Below are 13,289 nucleotides of genomic sequence, written 5' to 3'. Positions count from 1 at the left end.
AACAGGGGCACAGAAAATACTTAAGCTACCACAGATTTAAACTCTTAGACCAGTTGGTTTCTGTGGTCCTTAAGTCCACTTAACTATATATTGCACAGTGGCCAAAGGCTCTCAGAAATAGTCCATAAATAATCTATTATGAAAATGCCTGCATCCATCTCTACATTATACTCCTCAAACACGCTGCATCATCAGACTTATGTTTTAAGCATTTGTCTGTACTACCATTTTTTTTTAACTTTCCGTAATTTTTTCCCCCGTCAGAAAACAAATTTATTAAAGGAATCTTTCAGACGGCTTAAATTAAATAATGTGGCATTAACAAATAAAGTTTTATATCTCAGGATGCCACAAGAAAGAAATTGCTGTAATATAAATAGCTATTTAATGCTATAACAGAAGGGGAGAGAGTCCATTTTTCATCAGCTCCTGACAGCCATTTGTTATCTCTCCCCATACCCTGCCCCCAGCCTCACTATTGCAAATCATCCGGCAACCCTGGAGCAAAAATATCACAAATGTAAAGCAAGGGAATGTCATCTGTTCCCTGAGATATGTAATAATGCATTTCTCAGGCAAGCAACTCTCCCCCTTCCTCGAATAGGAACATGTAAAATGTTGGTTCAGATTTCCCCTACCCACATCAGCTTTGTCATGCCTACTTCAGAGAACTAAACTAAGATGGTTTTGATCCAATGAAAGATGGACCGAACAGGGAGCTGAAGAAATCATCCAATCTGTCTCAGACATAAAGAGGCCATAGGCTATAGTTACTATGAATTCTATACAGATTAGAAGCCTGGTTTGCTCGGTCATTTTTGATCAAAATCTCTAGATTCTGGTCAGAAGCAGCTTTCTTCTGTGCCTCACTCTGAGCTTGCATCTTTCACACATTCTGACAGATGATTCCATCTTCCAGCTCTGCTCTTCTAGCCTTCTCTGTTCTCTTGACCCCGGGCCCTTGTTTCCTTGGATTCTGCATCAAGTTCACAGTCTTGGCTCTTCTACATGTCTGCTCTGCTGTAAGGTCTCCATTAGCTTTTGGGCTTCAGCCTAAAGGACAATTAAATCTGTATAATGGTCCGTTTAGATAAGAACGTATTTTTTGATGACACACTGAACTATAAGTTAACTACCTGGGTTGGCGTCTCACATCATGCTTGCCGAAGATGTGATTGGTTAATATGTAGTTCAGTGTGTGCCCTGAGCCCAAATTAGACCATATCTTGCCCCTCCTGGGAGCTCTTCCAGATATTGAGCTGCCCAGTTTTGAACAGCTGTTTCAGCTTTCCCCAACTCAGAGCCTCACTGATGTATTGAGATGATCAGAATTATCAGCTAACCAAGTTTAGTGCCATGGTGGGGAAATCAGTGAAATTGTTTACTGTTTGTTGATACCACCTCTTATTGCTGGCTGCTTCAGCTTCGGCTCCCAAATCTGAGTACTACCAAACATACGGTAGTCCAACCAGAGTAGGGTTCTGTCTATCTACTCCCATAACCAAGTTACATGCCTCAGTTCTGACACACTCAAAAGCAGAGAATAAGTATATAGATTGTGGGAAGTAAATTCATTTTTTGTTCCAGCTGTACAAGCCATCTTAGTACAGAGACCAAAAACGGTCTTGAGGTAAGATAGCCCATTAATCAACTGGGTATTTGTTCCCAGGGCAATTTCTACCTACTGATAAAACTCAATGCATTTCCCACCATGTGACAAATTTGTTATCCATGGCTGCCCCTGCTCTTTCCTTGAACCATTGTTTTATTTACCTCTCTCCAGCTGGGAACCAGCAAAGAGAAGATATCCTCCTTTGACATTGGTGTGTTAGGATTTAAAAGAACTGACCTGGACAAGGATCAAATTTGACCCTAAACTGTTGGGTATAAGCAGTCTTACAATTCCCTGTCCAGCCTCTCTGCTCTTTCCCAAGACCTGAGCATGTCATCGCTGATCCCTTGAAGCAATCAAACCTTCTTATAACCTGCCATCAGGCTACAGAGGAAGGATTTATATCTGGGGTTACTGAGATTTGGGAGTCAAAGGAAGGGATGGACAAGAATTGGGTAGAGCTAAGATAATAACAAGAGGGCATCTCTATTAGAATTATTTTTTTAAATTAATCATATTACATTAAATATATTATATTGATTAATATAATTATAACTCAATCTCAGAGGAATTAACAATGCATTTTAGACATGTATTCTCACAAATAACTTCCATTATCTTTAGTGGGACTGTGAGTCTGAGGCTGAGTAGACCTAAACAAACTAAAGTGTCATGTTTATTCAGTTGTTTTTTTCTAAATAGACAAGTATAGGACTATAAATAAAGCATAAAATAACTTTACTGTAAATACTTCCAAACTCTCTTCCCAGGAAAGGGCATTTTTAATGTTTTTCAATGGATTCCACATTCTCAGACTTTTCAGTCCTATGTAATTAAAAGTAGCCAAGAAATAACTCAAACAGACTAGATCCACTGTTATTTTACTCAGTCACTGTCCATTGTTTTAATCCCCCCTTTTTTTTTTTGCAACACTTCTGGGACTTTAACCCACTTGGCCTTTAACTGAAGCCCTATTAACCATTATATTATTATGCTCATGAAAGCTGTATTTCGCTGAATTTATATCTATCACATATAACATGCTCTAGAGTAAAGTCCAGACTTAGCAGTTGTATAAAGGTGTTCCAAGCTCCTTAGAGGATGAAGAGATGAATACAACAAATCAGTAACCAACCAACCAACCAACGAAAAATGTAAAGTACCCAAGGTATGTTTCTAATTCATTCACAATTAGGAAAAGAAAATATAACATAGGAAGGGAATAATACCCTAACGGTAACAAGTATTTGCATTTTCTACTTAAGAAAACACAGTGCAATCCTATATACATGTTTACTCATTGGAAATCAGTACCACAGTGCTCATACACTTAGCCCTCTGAGTAGAGTGTGCATAAGATTGTAGAATGAATCTCACCAATCACATTACCATTACATGATTTTTACAAGTTTGCAAACCTTGTGGTTGAGAAAGATGGATTTGAGTAGGACCAATAGTAGCACAATTCCAAGGCTGGAAGTTTCCTGCGCATGATTCTGCCCTGTTGTGCCGATCAGATCCTCTGTGGCCAGGGTTTGGTGTCTTTTTTGCAGTTCACCATAATCAACACATCCTCTGTGCATGACAATGTGTGAGGGTGTGTGAGTGTGTGGTAGAGAAAGAGGAGGGGTATCTTTCCTCACCCCCCTTCCCTTAGCCTGTCTAGGAGGCACCTGCAGCTGGGGAGTGAGACATGGGTGAGGAGAACTTGGCCTGTGTGGGTGCTTTTCTACTTCATTATCTCATGGATCTCGATGCTTTTCAAAGGGCCCCATTATTTCCAATCCCCTTCACTTGCCAAAAGTAATTTAGGGACTTATACCTAAGACCATATGGTCCTTGACCTCCTCAACCTCTTCCGGGGGGTGGAGGCTGCTGCCTCGCTCTGTTCAAACTCCCCCCTCCCTTTTCCCATTCACACTCCTTTCCGAGCATGCAGCCTCTTGCCTCTGTGGACAAAGCCATGGAGCTAGCCTCCTGCAAATAGAAACTTGGCCCCAATTAGCAGCCTTCCCAAAGGGAGAGGAATTTTAATTAGTAGACAAGTCAATTATATCAGTGGACAACCTTACTTCTCATTATATCTCAGTGCTCTGTTTCCAGTCCCCTAAAGAGTCCTTTTGCCCCGTCTTGAAGGACTGTGCCCTCCCGACCACATCCCACCCACGACACAACTTCATTTTTACTCTCTCCAATCTCTTTAGGAGAAACAAAAGCGGCATGAATGACCCATTGTTAGTCATGGAGTACCTCGTTGTTTTTAGCTCCCAAATGTTTTCCTGTCCTCCTATATTAATACCAGAGGAGGCACAACTTCAACTTTCATTTAAAGGTTGATTTTTGCCTCAGCAGGTCAACTTAAGAAGTGGAAAGGCAAATAGCATCTCCAGTCCCAAACTGAGACCTCAAACATCCATGACAAAGTTATTCTGATATCTTAGGGAGGTTGTGTTTGCTTTCCCAAATGTGACTCTGCCCATCTGGTCCAAACATCTAGGGATGGCCTGCTGAGGTTCCACCCTGGTGAGAGGAATATGGGATATGTTTTAGAACCAGGTTTTGGAACACACTTCCAAAGCACCCTAGAGGTCCTACAGCCCTGACCCCCCTCACAATTTGCAAAGCTCTAAAGTTGATCCTGTTCAAGTGGGCCCTTAATTTGGGATGACTGTTGGCAGCCCTTGTTCACAGAATGCATACTATATGGATATTCTGTTGTTTATATCCCACTAATTTTATGTTGTTAGATACTGCCAGGGGTCTATGCAATAAACAATAAATAAGTAAACTCATCCATGATCAACTAAGCCACGGTTAAGCAATTGGTGTTTGTACAATACGCTAAGCCTATAGTTAACCACACTGGCTGAGACTACACTGTGCTGCAGATGAGCCAGCCCCATGTCACTTAGCACATTGTGAGATCTGGAAGCAAAAAAGTCCCACGAGTGCTTGAAAATGCCACTTGCTCCCTTTTCATAACCCAAAGATCGGCTGCCTGAGTTGGCATTTCAAAATGTCTATGTACAAATAACAAAATCAATGTAACTTCATAGATGGCTTTTGTTTGTGACTCTCTCCACTTGATGCGAAGCTTTATAGCTTTATTGTTCTGCTTTTGTTGATTTTAGTTGTATGTCTAGGCTGTGATTTAAGGAATTGCTTAAACTCACATAAAAGACTAGTCACCATCCCTGGGGAATATTTAACTTCCAGTTGATAGTCTCCCATACCAAATCATAATTTACTCATGGAGCTTCAGTTGACGATTTAGAACATCTCCCAGCTGGGATGCTCAGGCCATGCAACCTCCTGTAGAAGTATTTCATTTGGATGACATTAGATACAGTAACTCCATCAAAGTAAATCTGAGAATCGAAGCAGGGACTTCAAATCAAATTGGGTGGCTGTGAAATGCATCCCGTCGGTGAAAAGGACTTCCCTGCCTCTTCTGGGGTTGTTACAGGCAGTTTTGAAACTTACTTCAGGGGAAGATTTGGTAGGATGCTGGGCTCCCTAACTCATGCTAGATTAACACTCTGGGGTAATCAAGATCTCAAAATGGATACAAAGCTAGTTTTTATGGCAAATGTGGATAGAAGCTGGGATCTTTACATTAATTCAGCTAGTAGATAATAACAGTAAATTAGCATCATTTTCTATGTTAGAAGATCAGTTGTCACCCACCCACTGGCAGTACTGCAACATTTACTGACCCCTCCAGTTGGACCAGCAGCATTTTTCAGAGAGACCTAAGAACAAAAAGCCCACAATCAGTCTTTATAAATATCTATTGTCAATAAATCAATGTGATAAGCAAACTTAAAAAACTGAGTGGAATAAGGGACTGGAGACCCCTATTTTGCCTAAGCAATGGGAAAGGTTTTAACTTCAGTACCCCAAACCACATTAGATCTTAGATTATACCACACCAAAAAATGGTATTTTGGATATACTGGATCCCATTGCATTTATATAGAAAAGGAATGACTTGTTGGAGATGCAGTCAGAATAGCCCTTCCTTAAAACAATTATTTTGCAATCTCCTGGGAAGAAGTAATTACATATATTCACAAAGATAAGGTATTGGGCTCAGTGCTATATGGCACCCATATATATTTAAGCATGCTTCTAAGTTGGAAGCTATCCAGCCCCCAAATTTTAAAGCCTATAACCCAGTTTTCTTATTCCACTCTTAATTCCCTTATCCAGCTGGAATTAGATTGCATCTTCTTAGGTGCCCGTCTGAGCCTCTGTCGCCTCAGGTACTGGTTGAAGTAAATTCTTTGAGGAACATCTTTGGTCTACCTTACCTTATTAGATAGGTTTGACTCCTCTTTAAGAACATGAATCAGTCTTGATCTGGCCTCATGCAGCTTTTCTTTTCCAGCATTAGCTGATCTCACCCTTGATAGAGCCATGGTTACCCTTCAGCAAAGAATCTGGGCCTGAGATCTCTGAACAGATAGAATCAAAGTTTCTCACATACACTACAGCTCTGTAATCACCCTCTCCTGCTCCATTCCCAGATGCATTTATAACATTTCACACAGGAGATCCTTCACCTTGGCCCAAACTGGTAAAATGTCCTTGTGTAGGTTCTGATACAGAAGTCAAATCTGTTTCACGTGTACTGCTAGACAATACATGGAAGACAGAATGCATGACACCAATAGTCAGAAATCTTAATTTTTCCCTCTGAGCAGGAGATTATTACTTTTCTCTTAGGCAAACTTCAAACTTCAGCTATTTCCAACAAGCTTGCTAAATTTTTAACAATCACCATAGCTTGTTGAAATCAGCTTGTGCCTCCCTTTTTGCTTCAGGCTTCTCTGTATAAGTTCTATTTTATTTTAATGTTACATTGTTGTTTTATATGCAATGTAATATCTTCTTTTTAATATTGGTCTTGGACCCTACATAAATAATGACATATATTCATTTGACTCTGGAACAAAGTATGATATTTTGGGACGCACGCATTCTTTTGAACTTTATGGCTACTGCATGGAAATTGACAGCCGCACAGCGGAAATGGTTTCTCTGTGCACTTATTATGGCCAAGAAGTTGGAAAGACAAATGTATGGCCCCAGTTACACAGTGAATTGAAGACATGATGTTATTTGCAGCTACAAATGAGCTACCATAGACTATGTGTAAAGGTTGCCTATCCTAAAACACTCTCAGACTCACAAGCAAAAGCTTAACAAAATCTGGTTTATTTAAGAATAGTATGCAAGTACAAAGAAAGCTGAGAATGATAAAAGCATGCCAAATGCAAACTAAAAACCCCTCGGTACAAACGAGATCCCTCCCCCCGTAGAATCTTCCCAGGCTCACAATCCCAGGTGCTCCTAACGGCCCTTGATGTTGCGGTGGAAAAGTCCTTGAGCCGAGCACATCACCCAAACACATTCCATTAACATGAACAGAGATACAGAGCTTGGCACAAGGTCAGCAACATGGCATGTGAAACGTTACGATGTACAGTGCACATTGGAACAGTGAACATGACACTATGCATGGATAATTATAATGAAGTATAGTTATCACTCACTGAACTTTTAAGAAAAATATTTCATACATATCCATTTACATATTAATGAGAAGCACTCATACAAACATTTCTCCCTGATGTTATTGTGTTTTTTGTTATTTTTCTATATTTCCTCTTTTTTTCCCTCTTATTAAATAAAGCAATAAAAACATTAAAAATGAAAGATCAATCTGCTCCCTTTGCCTTGATCATCGTGGCATCAAAGCAGCAATGGTGCAATAAAAAGAAAAAAGAAAGGGTCTGTGTTAGGGCCAGAGGAGCAAATGTGGGAAGGGGTTTGAAAAGCATCCATGTATGCAAACATCGGGGAAAGCAAGAGAAAAGAATGGGGTCTGGGGAGGAGGGAGCAATCCCTAAAAGTAAAAGGCAGACATTGGTACACCAGCCTACATACAGGCTAGGCAGGGAGGCTGGATGGATGGAAGGGGCAAGAAGCAGGAAATAACCAATCAGGGCCTCTGGTGGTATAGTCCAATGAAATCTAGGGAGATGGGAGTTAAAATGATGGCAGCTAATCATCTTGCGATGAAACCTTTGGTATATAACAAATATTTTGGTGTGAGTTGTAGCAATTCTTTTTCAATGTTATAGTCAACTTTGGAAGAAAAAGCTAAACAATTTTATGTTTGTAATATTGCCATCCTAAATTGTAATTAAAAGGGCCAGTCTGGTGTAGTGGTGAAGGCACCAGGCTAGAAACCGGGAGACCGTTCTAGTCCCACTTTAGGCACAAAGCCAGCTGGGTGACCTTGGGCCAGTCGCTTTCTCTCAGCCCTAGGAAGGAGGCAATGGCAAACCACTTCTGAAAATTTTGCCAAGAAAACTATAGGTACTTGTCCAGGTAGTCTCTGAGAGTTGGATGCGATTGAAAGGATTTAAAAAAAATGTAATTAACATTGATAGAATATTTTTTATTTCTCTTTTCTCTTTCCAATATTCTAAGCTACTTAAATAATAGAATGTTAATAATTTTTAAACATATAATACAAACATCAATGTATGGAAACCACACAATGTACTAAGATTTATAGCAACATAATTTTAAAAAGGGATGCGGTGGCGCTGCGGGTTAAACCTCTGAGCTGCCGAGCTTGCTGCTCGGAAGGTCGGCAGTTCGAATCCACATGACAGGGTGAGCTCCCGTTGCTAGTCCCAGCTCCTGCCAACCTAGCAGTTCAAAAACATGCAAACGTGAGTAGATTAATAGGTACCACTTCGGTGGGCAGGTAACGGTGTTCCGTTTAGTCATGCCGGCCACATGACCACGGAAGTGTCTACAGACAAACGCCGGCTCTTTGGCTTTGAAACGGAGATGAGCACCGCCCCCTAGAGTTGGACACGACTGGACTTAATGTCAAGGGAAACCTTTACCTTTACCTAATTTTAAAAAAATGATGACAGCTGAACCTCTCTTCAAATGCACCACAAGACTTACCATATTTTTATTTTTTTAATCTCTTTCCCCCCACTTTCCTCTTTCCCAACATTATAACTACTACAGCTGTCTCCTTTCCTAACTTTTTCTCACCTTGCCTTTGAAAGTTATGCCACCTGTTATTTTTATCCCATCCTGCCAGGGTTTTCCACAGGGCATGGTCAAAAAAGTCAAGACGGCGAGCCCAACGAAGTCACTGAACCTCAACCTGTGTTTTATGTGCACATAAAAAAGAGATGGAACTTTAATCACACCATCACAGCTGCCATCTTGACCTTTTTGACCATATATGTGGACATCCCTGCATTTTGCCAAAAAATGAAGCAGCTGCAGCTGTTTGGATGCTTCCTTCTTCTAGCCTGTGAGCAACATTTCTTTTTTCTTTTTTAATCAAATCTTACATCTTGAAACAGGTCAGATCAAATTGGTACACCTCAGCTTTCTTGAGTTGAATAGAATCATTCTCTCCTTAACTCTCAAATCTCCAGTCTGAATGGAATCAGGAATGGTTCCCTCTGTCCTACTGGGGGAAGATAGATGTTGCTGCCATAGTAACTGTTTCTAAGAAAAGGACATTTCAGTGTGGCCGAACATGACATGTAAGAGAAGATGCTGTTGCTGATCATAAAATACAATTTGGATTGGTCTAGAAATTAACAAATGTGATTGGTGGATAGAATGTCTACATAAAACATCTAATTGGTCAAAGAGGATAACAATAGATAAAAACTCATGGGGAGGAAGATAATCTGATTGATTATGGTTCTGGCCAGAGAAGAATAAGAGATTGCTCTGAATCCTTAGGATCCAGAATTAAGAAGAGAAGGTTTTAAGGTTAGGCTTGAGAGGAAGATGAAGGAGCAACTGGTATTTGTGCACCTATTTTTGATATTTTATTATTATTTTGGCATTTATGATCCTATTTTTAAAATTATTTTTAAGAATCAAACAAACATGGGGAAATGTTCTGGACTGGGATTTTATGTGTAGGCTGGATGGCTTTAAACTTTTCATTTGATCCTATATTTCTGAATCTTTCCCCTTGTCTCTCAGGAGAGATTACCCATTTTTAAAAAACCTCCATTAGTGTCACTGGATGTTTACATATAGTTAATGGATATTAAAGAAATAATGGGCAGTCAATTATTTGCCATTTGCCATTAAGAAAAGTTGGGGTGATTGTCTTATTGACAAAAAAAAAAAAACCACCATCCTATTGCCCATTAACCTTTTTGCTAGTAGATGTACAGAAGTTTACACTGGCACGAAGTTTTGGTCCTTCCTCATGACAGCCATGGCAAGGTTAATAGGAAGAGGTAAGACAGGACAGAATCAGAATCTATACATTTCTTGGTTCTGAGAGGCTATTCAAGTGAAGGTGGGGAGATAATTTTTCCAATTTATGGGAAGGACAGTGCTGCTGTCATATATACCCTTGCACATTAACTAGCTTCCTACATCCAGTTCCCCAATGAATTTTTCATCGAGCAGCTATTGCATTGTGTTTTTAAGATTCTACTCAGGTTCAAAAATAGTCCGTCATGCCACAGGAGAAATGGTCAAGTCCACTAACTACTTTGTGGGCTTAGAATTTTTCCATTATTCTATGGATCTGTCTACAGTGATCATTGGAGACTATCTGGGACATAAATCTTAGCACAGAGGTTCTATCTTCCCCCTCCCAATACAATTCAAGAGTCAAAAGTGATTATAGTGTCACTGAAATTTGGGGTCATTAATACCATAGGAAGGGGGAAAAATATTTTAGTGCTACCATTTTCATATCCTGAATGGATTTCCTATTTATCGTCCTCTAGTGAAAGTATGAGCTGGCACCTGATCCCCATTCATATCTTATGAGACATGAAACATCACCTGAATCTATTGATCTTTGGGTGTTATTGATTGAATGCATCTTATGTGAGCTCATTATCTGTAACATACACTTTCATCAGAAAGATTTAGGGGGGTTATTTATTTATTTTATCAAAATTAGGTTGTTATAATGATTTTCACTTTTCAGGCTCAAGTTACTATGGTATTGGAATTGCTTCATTTAGCAATGTGCTACTATAGCAAATTCTGACAACGAATGGATGCTGGCCAGCATATAAATAAAGCAAGTTCTTCCCTTTGTATCAGTTAATTTAGTCTGGCAAGGTCACTTGAATTTGGCCCACTTTTTTTTTTCCCCACCAGGCTACTTCACTTTCTGTGCTCCCTTTGATGAAGTATATCACATTCTTAGTGGATCAACCAGAGATATGTCGGTATACCATCAGAAGATGAGACTCCCAGGTTGGAAGATGGTCAAAATGCTACTGGGGAGGAACAGAGGATGAGTTCAACTAGCCCCAGATGTGATGACACAGCTAGCTCAAAGCTGGAAGGATGGCTAGTGGCCTCTGGTGCTGGCGGTGAATGGTGAATCCGATGTTCTAAGGATCAACTGTCTGCTGAGACACTAGAAGTAGCCCAAGAAAGAAGGAAAGCAAAAGGCAACAGCGATAGGGGGAGATATGCCCAATTAAATGCAAAATTCCAGAGGTTAGCCAGAAGAGATAAGGAATTATTTTTAAACAAGCAATGCACGGAAGTGGAAGAAGACAATGGAACAGGAAGGACAAGAGACCTCTTCCAGAAAATTAGAAACATCGGAGGTAAATTCCAGGCCAAAATGGGTAAGATCAAAAACAAAGATGGCAAGGACCTAACAGAAAAAGAAGAGATCAAGAAAAGGTGGCAAGAATATATGGAAGACCTGTATAGGAAGGATAACAATATCGGGGATAGCTTTGATGGTGTGGTCAGTGAGCTAGAGCCAGACATACTGAAGAGTGAGGTTGAATAGGCCTTAAGAAGCATTGCTAATATCAAGGCAGAAGGAGATGACAGTATCCCAGCTGAACTGTTTAAAATCTTGCAAGATGATGCTGTCAAGTGATGCATGCCATATTCCAGCAAGTTTGGAAAACACAAGAATGGCCATCAGATCAGAAAAAATCAACTTATATCCCCATACCAAAAAAGGGGAACACTAAAGAATGTTCAAACTATCAAACAGTGGCACTTATTTCACATGCCTGTAAGGTAATGCTCAAGGTCCTGCAAGGAGCGAGAATTGCCAGATGCACAAGCTGGGTTTAGAAAAGGCAGAGGAACTAGGGACCAAATTGCCAATATCTGCTGGATAATGGAAAAAGCCAGGGAGTTTCAGAAAAACATCTATTTCTGTTTTATTGACTATTCTAAAGCCTTTGACTGTGTGGACCATAACAAATTGTGGCAAGTTCTTGGTGGTATGGGGATACCAAGTCATCTTGTCTGCCTCCTGAGGAATCTGTATAACGTAGCAATGGTAAGAACAGACCACAGAACAACAGATTGGTTTAAGATTGGGAAAGGAGTACAGCAGGGTTGTATACTCTCACCCTACCTGTTCAACTTGTATGCAGAACACATCATGCGATGTGCTGGGCTTGATGAATCCAAGGCTGGGGTTAAGATTCCTGGAAGAAACATTAACAATCTCAGATATGCAGATGATACCACTCTGATGGCTGAAAGCAAGGAGGAACTGAGGAGTCTCATGACAAAGGTGAAAGAATAGAATAGGTGTATAGAATAGTAGTAGGAAGGGAATAATTAAGTAATTGTTATGTTGGGGGGGAGTTGATTAAGTGATTTATACATTTTCTTTTCTTCTAATATAAAGGGAGGGAGCAATGGTAATTAGTGATATTTATAATGTGCTAAGGGGTTGACTTGTAGAAATAATGTGATTTTGGTTTAATTTAGAGTAATTATGGAAAATTGCTGTATATCATTGATATTTAAAGTCAGAAGTCATTTCTTTTTGTAATCTGTTTAAAATTTTTCTCTTGTGTTTTCACACTTTTTTAGTTCTTTTTTTTTGTAGTTTTTTTTTCTGTATCTTTTATCTTTTTCTGAAATTTAATAAAATTCTTTTTTAAAAAAAGAATCTGGTAAGCCATAAGATATGGCTGGTACCTCAACTTTGGCTTGGAAAATCACAAAGTATGCAGGCCTTGACATCAGAACATGGGGAGTATGGCGGCAGGACAAGCAATGTGAGAGCTCGAGAATATTTTCATCTACAACGCAGGACGAAGGTGGCTTTGCGGAGTCGGAGAGACAGGCAAACCACGGAGGCAGCACTGGAAGAAGAGCTCTGCTGACGAAGAGCTTCAGCGGCTTTGGAGCGCCAGGCGAAAGCTTTAACTTTCTTCTTGTCACTTTCACTTTCGCCGTAAAAGAGCAGCCTGGAAGCCAGGAAGCAAGAACTGTAGAGCCTGCATGAGTAGCCTAGCTTTCTAGGCAATTCTGCTGCCCCCTTCACTTCAATGAAAGGAACAATAATTACTGATTAAATAAAGAAAAAAGAAGAAACTTCCTAAGTAGGGGGGGAAAAAAACTTTACGATTGGGGGGAAAATCTTTATTATAAGTCCTTGCTGCGATAAGGGGAAAACTGATTTATTTAATTCATCATGCCATATTGTAATATTGTATAGCTTTATGTAAATACTTAAGCATATTTTGTACTGTGTAAGTAGAAATAGATATTGTATATTGTAACATATAAACAAATAGCGTATTAGGATTAATAGTTAAGATAAGCTAAAAAATTAAGAAGGATATTTACAAAACAAAATGAATACAAG

The sequence above is a fragment of the Candoia aspera genome, chromosome 6 (genome assembly GCF_035149785.1).
Source record: "Candoia aspera isolate rCanAsp1 chromosome 6, rCanAsp1.hap2, whole genome shotgun sequence".
In the NCBI taxonomy this organism is placed as follows: domain Eukaryota; kingdom Metazoa; phylum Chordata; class Lepidosauria; order Squamata; family Boidae; genus Candoia; species Candoia aspera.
This window is presented reverse-complemented; position numbering follows the sequence as displayed.